Below are 7,165 nucleotides of genomic sequence, written 5' to 3' on the forward strand. Positions count from 1 at the left end.
TGCTGCGGCTTTTATTTATTTTTTTAATTCTTTAAAACACAGAGAAGCCCCACTGGAATTATTCATCTCAAAATCATCTTAAATTACCCCAGCCATTTTACAGTCCATCATGAAAAAGAGGAGAGAATTCAATTTTTTACCAAGTACTTAAAAAAAAGCTCTTCCAAATAAAATAAAATAAAATAAAATAAAATAAATCCCTCCCCACTTACTAGTATCCTCACAAATAATGTTGTGACCCATTTACTGTATCTAAATATAGTTAATAATTCAGTCTACCTGGTATTATTTAATTCTGTATCTACTAATAGAATATTTGTAAAATACTTTGTAAATAGACAGATACAAATGAAGCTTTCCCAAATAAAGTTTGTTAGCACCATCCATCCTTTTAAAAAGGATACACAGAACTAAAGGATTCCAGGAGACATACAAATTATTGACATTTCCCCCTTTATTTATTGATATCTTCCAATTAATTAACTGAATTCTTGTTTAAGTATAGTCACAAACATTCCATGAACCAAAATTGTACTGATCACTCAAAGAACTGTATAGACAAAGCATTAAAATGTTATTTGAAGAAAGAAAATTAAATGCAGATAACATTAACCACATAGCTGTCTAACAAAACAATTAATAAAACAATAACTATCAAAATAGCTTAGAATAAGAATTAAGGGTCATATGCAAATCCATTGAACTCAGTGGGAGTCTTTCCATTTTTGGATCAGGCCCTTTGTCACTATAGGAAATATTGTTGGATAAACTTCTTAGTTCACAAAGTTCTTCTTATGAAATCAAAATGTTTTCCACAGCTGACTTTTATTACCTTGGATTTGGCTGGGCCTTCTAGGCACTATTGTAATAGAAATAGATAGTAATAATAAATAAGAATCTGTTTCAAAGACTGTCCTTGATCAATTTTTTTCAGGCAAACCAAACACTTATGTAACCGAGGCTTGAATCATCTCAGGGATTTTGTTCGTTTCTTTTGTTTTTAATCTCATTAGTTGATTGTTAAGAAAGGTGCCAAAAAAAAAAGCCACTTCTAGCACAGCTTAAAATACATGGTGAGTTTTAAATTTCCACAAGTCTCATGCTTAATATTTTCAAATGAGACAAATTCTAACAAGAAGCAGCAGGCAAAAAAGAAAAAATAGGGGTAAGGCATGGGGAAGGGAGTATGGAATGTATGGTTGTATTTGAAAATGTTATAGGTCAGTGGTACAAGGTCTTCGTAAATTTCCCTTACTACATGTGAATCACTTAATTTTGCTCTACTTAATCACCAACAAACTCAGCAGAAAAGGAAAAAAACAAACCAAGCCCCACAGACTTTGGTCTGTAATTGGTTAAAAATTGATTGGGGGCAGAGAGGAGGAAGGATAATTTTCTGTGATTGGCTGGATGCTCACTAGTACTTGGGTTTGAAATTTACCTTTTAAACCAAAGATCATGTATGTGTGGCATAGAATTGTGATGCCTACTTACACGGTGATGGGAACAATAGATACCCTTACATACATCCTGTGTAATTACTTTCCTGGCTGTAAGTATTTGCAGGGATAGATAGATAGATAGATAGATAGATAGATAGATAGATAGATAGATAGATAGATAGATAGATAGATAGATAGATAGATAGATAGATAGATAGATAGATAGATAGATAGAAAAACTGCAAACATTCTACTCTTACACTTACCTGGGGAAAGTAATTTTTGACAGACAAGTTTCACAATGAATCTCATAGTAATGACGGGAAAGTAGATCTGTCAATTAACAGGACAATTTCTCAATAATACATTAATGCCAAATTTACTGATAAAATATGATTATCCAGTTCTCCAAGTCTCATTATCTGAACTGTCCTGTTGTGTGACACTGGGCCAAGTGCCCTCACTGTCTTGGAATTACATTGACAATTGCCTTGATTATCCAATTGCCTTGGTATTCTAGATTTAGTCTCCAGGATATCTGAAAATTGAGGTTTTATTTAGAGAGAGATAGTGTGATAACATGTGTGAAACCAGTAACACAACTGTTGAGTGGTTTCTTTTTAGGTGGATGAGTGAATAATAACTTTTCCAGTTGAAAGTACAGGGAGGTTTTTAGGCAGATAGGCTGAAAATCTCTCTCCCTCCCCTTCTGCAGCCTGTGTCCCTTTGTTGCATGAAGGATGAAATAAACAAGACACTCCACTGTGGGCATGTGAATGGAAAAGTACCAGTGTAGTCCCCATGCACATTCTTGGACTGTGACTGATCTGCAGCAGCCTTCATAGCTGGTTTAGTATGGTCCGGTGTACCGAGGGTGTGTACAAAAAGCCAGGTCCTACCATGCAAATCAAGTTTTTCCACTTCCAGTCCTTTCCCCAGAAGGAAGGATCCTGCCAGATCATGAATACTCCAATAAAAACACTATTTAACATAATAATATCTCCCTCCTACTCCCCTCTCCTGTAGTTTACAAACATTAGGGTGTTTCCCCCTGGTCCTTCCACAACTCCAGCTGCTGCCACTTCTGATACCAGTGCTGGGGGAAAAATTGTTCTAAGCATAAGGAACTGAAATCAACAAATGATCAGCAAGAGGGGCAGTTTGTTTAGCTCTTGGAGTTTATTTTAATTGCAGGATTGTTTTGTAATGAACACAGCAGTCGCAGGGCAAGTCTTCTGGGATCAGGCAGAGTATTCTGAGGGTTTTCCCTGTAAATAAAAACAAAGAGATCTATATTTAAAACAATAAACTAAAACAGAATGAGATGCAAGAACCTGGCCTGTTGGGCTGTTTGGTTTTGAACTTAAACCATAACACTTATTAAAGAGCTTTGCTGTTGTCACGGATACAGTGGCAGAAGTGTCCATCCTTTTGAAAGTGCTATGTTAATAAATCCAGAAAGCTCCTAGTCCAGATGCAAAGAAAAGGGGAAAACATGCATTTGTGCTGACGGGCAGCAAGCAAAAGCAAGCTGGTAATCTCGAGTAGTTTGTTATGATGATGCCAAAAAATTATGACTGTGTGATTTTATGCAAATCAAGGGAATGGACGGTTAAAAAACTAAATGTCAGGTAGATAAGATCGCATACACCTAGAGTAGTGTCATGATATTCTTTGAATGTTACATTCATACTGGAAACCAAAACATGTTACAGAAATCAGACACCCACAAAAGGGCTCACAGATTGCACTGAAGACAGGCTCCTGCAAAGCACCAACCTCGGACAGAAAAGTAGGTTAGATTAGAAAACAAGATAATGCAATTGAATCAGGGAATACACTGCTCTATGCAGTGTGCAATCCACCCTTATTTTATAAAATTACATGCACTAAACTGCCTTTAAATAATGTTTATGTTATGACACAAAGCTGATAAAAAGGGCTGGATTTCCACAGCTCAGCTGACAATCCGACTATAACTGCCATAGGAAAAGTGTCAAAGACGGAGTGTCCTTTCTTAAGGGTCACGTTTCTGCCTCTGGCACTTTTTTTTAAAGACCTGGTGGTTCTGTGTATACAGTATTTGGGTAAGTAGGATTTATTTCCTGAAGGGGCTAATTTAAAAAAAAATGAAAATAATTTAAAATTGAGATTTATTTAAAAATATATATATTTATCAAAAGATCAGGCCCACCCCTTTAAATGTGTTGCTTACCTGACAACATGAAATACTTGCATATAAAAACGTATTCTGTATCCCTGTAGGACTGACTAATTCTGTATTCAGGGCCATCTACCATCCTTGATCAATATATCCTATGGCCTTAAATCTAGAATTGTAATTGTAGAGGGGTAAGTATTATTATTAATAATAATTTACATTTATGTGGTGCTTTTCATCCAGAAGTAGTTTAGACAGGGAAAACAACCAAGCCACCTGTGACATGCCTCTCAGGTGGCTAGTAACTCAGCAGTTTTGCAGGAGGGGAAAGTGAAGAATAAATTTTTCCCAACCATAGGAGGATTTTTAAGTCAGCAGAATTATCTCCATTGCCATTTTGACTAGAATACTAGGGTTAATACAATAAATTATAGCCTGTGTCAGAAGCAGTGGTATCAATCTGATGGGTGACCATGTCTTCATCACTGGTTTGAAACCTAGGTATGACTGATCTGACACACTGCAAAAGGAGCTGTCCTGGTCCTTCATGTAAATCTAATGTTTACTATTGTATTGACGTGGAATATGGACAAACCATGTAGGTCGATATAGTGAGGACTGCTCCTACAGTCCTTATATGTGTGTAAGGACCAAAAAGGAAATATGGGGGGAACGGAGGGTTGCATGCATCAGATCTGAAGCACTGGATCCAGATTATACAAGAAATTAAAGCATTTGCATAGCAGGTCAATGTTAACAACTTGGTTATTTACATGTTTTTATATCCACTCCACTCCCCGCCCACTTTCCTGTTAAATTCCCCCTTCAAGGGCCAGTTTCATCTTAAAATGCAGACAGTTATTGAGCTAAAGGAATGTCATCATATAGTCAATATTAGTAAACTTCCTTGCCATTTTGCAAGATGTGACTACAAATCTGGCGTGGAATTCCGACCTCACTCCCAGGCCCAGCAGGGGCTAGATGTGCTGTGAAGAAAGCAAATGACGGACTTGCTCTGCGGTGACCCCTCTGGCCAATGTAGGAGTGGCATGCATGGGATTTGAAGGGTATTCTATGTAGCCTTTCCTATGCTGGATATTGCATTCCCTACGCATTCAAAACTCTCATTTCAGAGTATGGGGAAGAAACTTCAAGGAAAGTTAATGGGGGGTTTAGGTGCCCAAGGAATGCATGTTCAAGGTACTGGGTGGGGGTGAAGGGAAACCATGAGAAGGCAAGGGCGAAATGGAGAGGAGGGAGAGAATATGGGACTCCCAGGAAAAATTAATAAAATCTATTATTTGCTTCCAGGCTGAGAACCTAGATATCAAGTTCCCAGCCCAAAGGGAATGCTCATAGCTGATTGATAACTCCTTGTAAACAGCGGGCTGATAATGGAAACTCTGATGCAACCCCACATTTGGCAGCATAAATGCATGACAAGAATTCAACTCTGTAAAATGCCAGTTGGAACAGCAATCATGATAAATCTTCAATCTTAGGATTTTTTTTAGCTCCTTCCTAACTTTCTGCAAACATTGCATTCAGCCAACAGATCAATACACGCAGAAGAAAAGATCAGACTGCAGAGCGGGACAAACAGAACAGAGATTTTCTTCATAAATTCCATCTCGTATGGAAACAAAAGCCTAGTTATTATCATCATTATATTATTTGTTATTAAGTCCATTTATATAGCACCATTTATTTACACTGCTCTTTGCAAACACAGATAAACAAGATAAACACAGATAAACACATCTTCCCTGTCCCTGAGATCTTACAATCTAAGTAAAGCTATGCTTGTTCGCGTTGAATTATATATTACTTTTTAACTACAGGGAAGACGTCTTTAAAGCATGTCTGTATCATCTCAAGTGTCTGAGTATGAGACCTGACTTGCTACTGGGCTATTTTAAAGAATAGATGGAGTATTAGTCGTAAAGCTCTCCTTCTTTTTTCTACTTTAAAGCAGATCTGAGCATTTCAGTTCAGGGACTTTGCTGCAAATAAAAAATGCAGCATAGAATGTACAATAATATCTTTGTATTAGGGTTGCAGCCTTTGTGGAATTCATTTGTAATTTAATAAGTTAGCTGGAGCTAGGGCACAGTGACCCTGTGATGGTTTTTCTTGTGAACAAATTTCTATTAATCGTTATAAACATGAAATACCATCATTCAGACACACACACACACACACGGCCGTCCACCCCTTCCTTCTCTGTTATGTGGAAGTAGCCACCAGAAATACTGGATCCTTTTACCCCAAAATGATCAGGGAAAAAAATAAATAATTGCAATAGAAATCAGCTGACATGTACACACTCAGACCAGGCCTGAGTGGATTCACAGTGAAAATAAAGATGCAATGCATTTGCTTATATATATATATATATATGGCTAAAGGGTCCACATAATAATACGTTTACAATCTGCCCCTGCCCTCTCCGCACTACCCACCACACACACCAGTAACTCTATCAGTAACACAGATTGGAAGGTCTTTACATTTTCACTGCTGGCTGAAGTCTCCTCCAATGGCAAAGGCAGAAGGCAGGGCAGGCCTTTACAGTTCCCTCCCGAAACAGTCTACAGCTGCTTTAAAAAACCAAAAGTAATAAAAAAAATTCCACACTACCGTAGCTTGACATTTCCCTCCACCCAGAGGAAGCTATCTATTGACACACTGTTTACAATCTATTTTGCACGAATCAGCAACAATGACAACAACTGCGAAGAGTCCTGGAAAGGGAAGGAGGGGAAAAAGAAAAGGACCAAACGAAAACATAACCCTCCGAGTCTATTTCTTTTCAAGAACAAGGATATTCCTCACATGAAAAAAAGCAATGCCAAAACCATAATTAAAACACAGATCTGTCTGGGGGGGATGGGGGGAAGAAGCTTCTTTCGTCGAAAGTAAATCCCTTGCACGATCGTGAGAGCCAAAAAGAGGTGGATGGAACATTAAAAAAAAAAATAAAAAAAAGACGGATTATTTTTCAAAAAGCGTCCAAGGCAGCAGGATCCCGGGATCTTTTTACAGGAGAAACTTGCTCAAGCAGATGCAAAAAATAACGTTAAACGGTTCTGTGTCTCGCCTCCCTACGGACTGCCTGAGATTTTGTCTGCCTCCTCCTCCTGCTTTTTTAATTAGGGTTTCCCCCCCCCCCTCCTGCGTTATGAAAACCTCCCCCCAACACCCTCTCCCAGGCCCCTACATTGTAACGCATTTTGCTGGGGGGGGGTGAGCAGAGCTGGGGGGGGGGGATCTGGTGTACTGCGAGGAGGCCGGCGGTGTTTGCGGGGCTTTCACGACCGAGAGCGGGGTGGCCTCAGCCCTGGATCTCTCTTATGTCACCGAATAGCAAATTAGTTCTCAGAATTCCAGGGGCCGAACGCTGCAACACTGAAGCCGCCCCGACGTCACAGAAGGCAGGCGGCCACGTGACTCCAGAGACCGGCGCCTACCACCGGCCGCGGGGGGAGCCCCCCCCGGCCCCGGCCGCTGGCCCCCGCTGGCGGCGCCGCCGCCGGGTGGGGGCCCCCGGCCGGGAAGGCTC

At 39.6% G+C, this 7,165-nt stretch overlaps 1 long non-coding RNA gene across 1 annotated transcript; it reads right to left on the reverse strand.

The window, feature by feature from the left end:
* Window positions 1-436: 436 nt before the first annotated feature.
* Window positions 437-7,097, reverse strand: LOC140917054 (uncharacterized). Its single transcript, XR_012160703.2, has 2 exons — window positions 6,114-7,097; window positions 437-2,710 (listed from the first exon to the last, which is right to left on the reverse strand). It is a non-coding gene; the product is annotated as an uncharacterized LOC140917054 (long non-coding RNA).
* Window positions 7,098-7,165: the final 68 nt, after the last annotated feature.

The sequence above is a fragment of the Lepidochelys kempii genome, chromosome 9 (genome assembly GCF_965140285.1).
Source record: "Lepidochelys kempii isolate rLepKem1 chromosome 9, rLepKem1.hap1, whole genome shotgun sequence".
Taxonomy (NCBI): Eukaryota; Metazoa; Chordata; order Testudines; family Cheloniidae; genus Lepidochelys; species Lepidochelys kempii.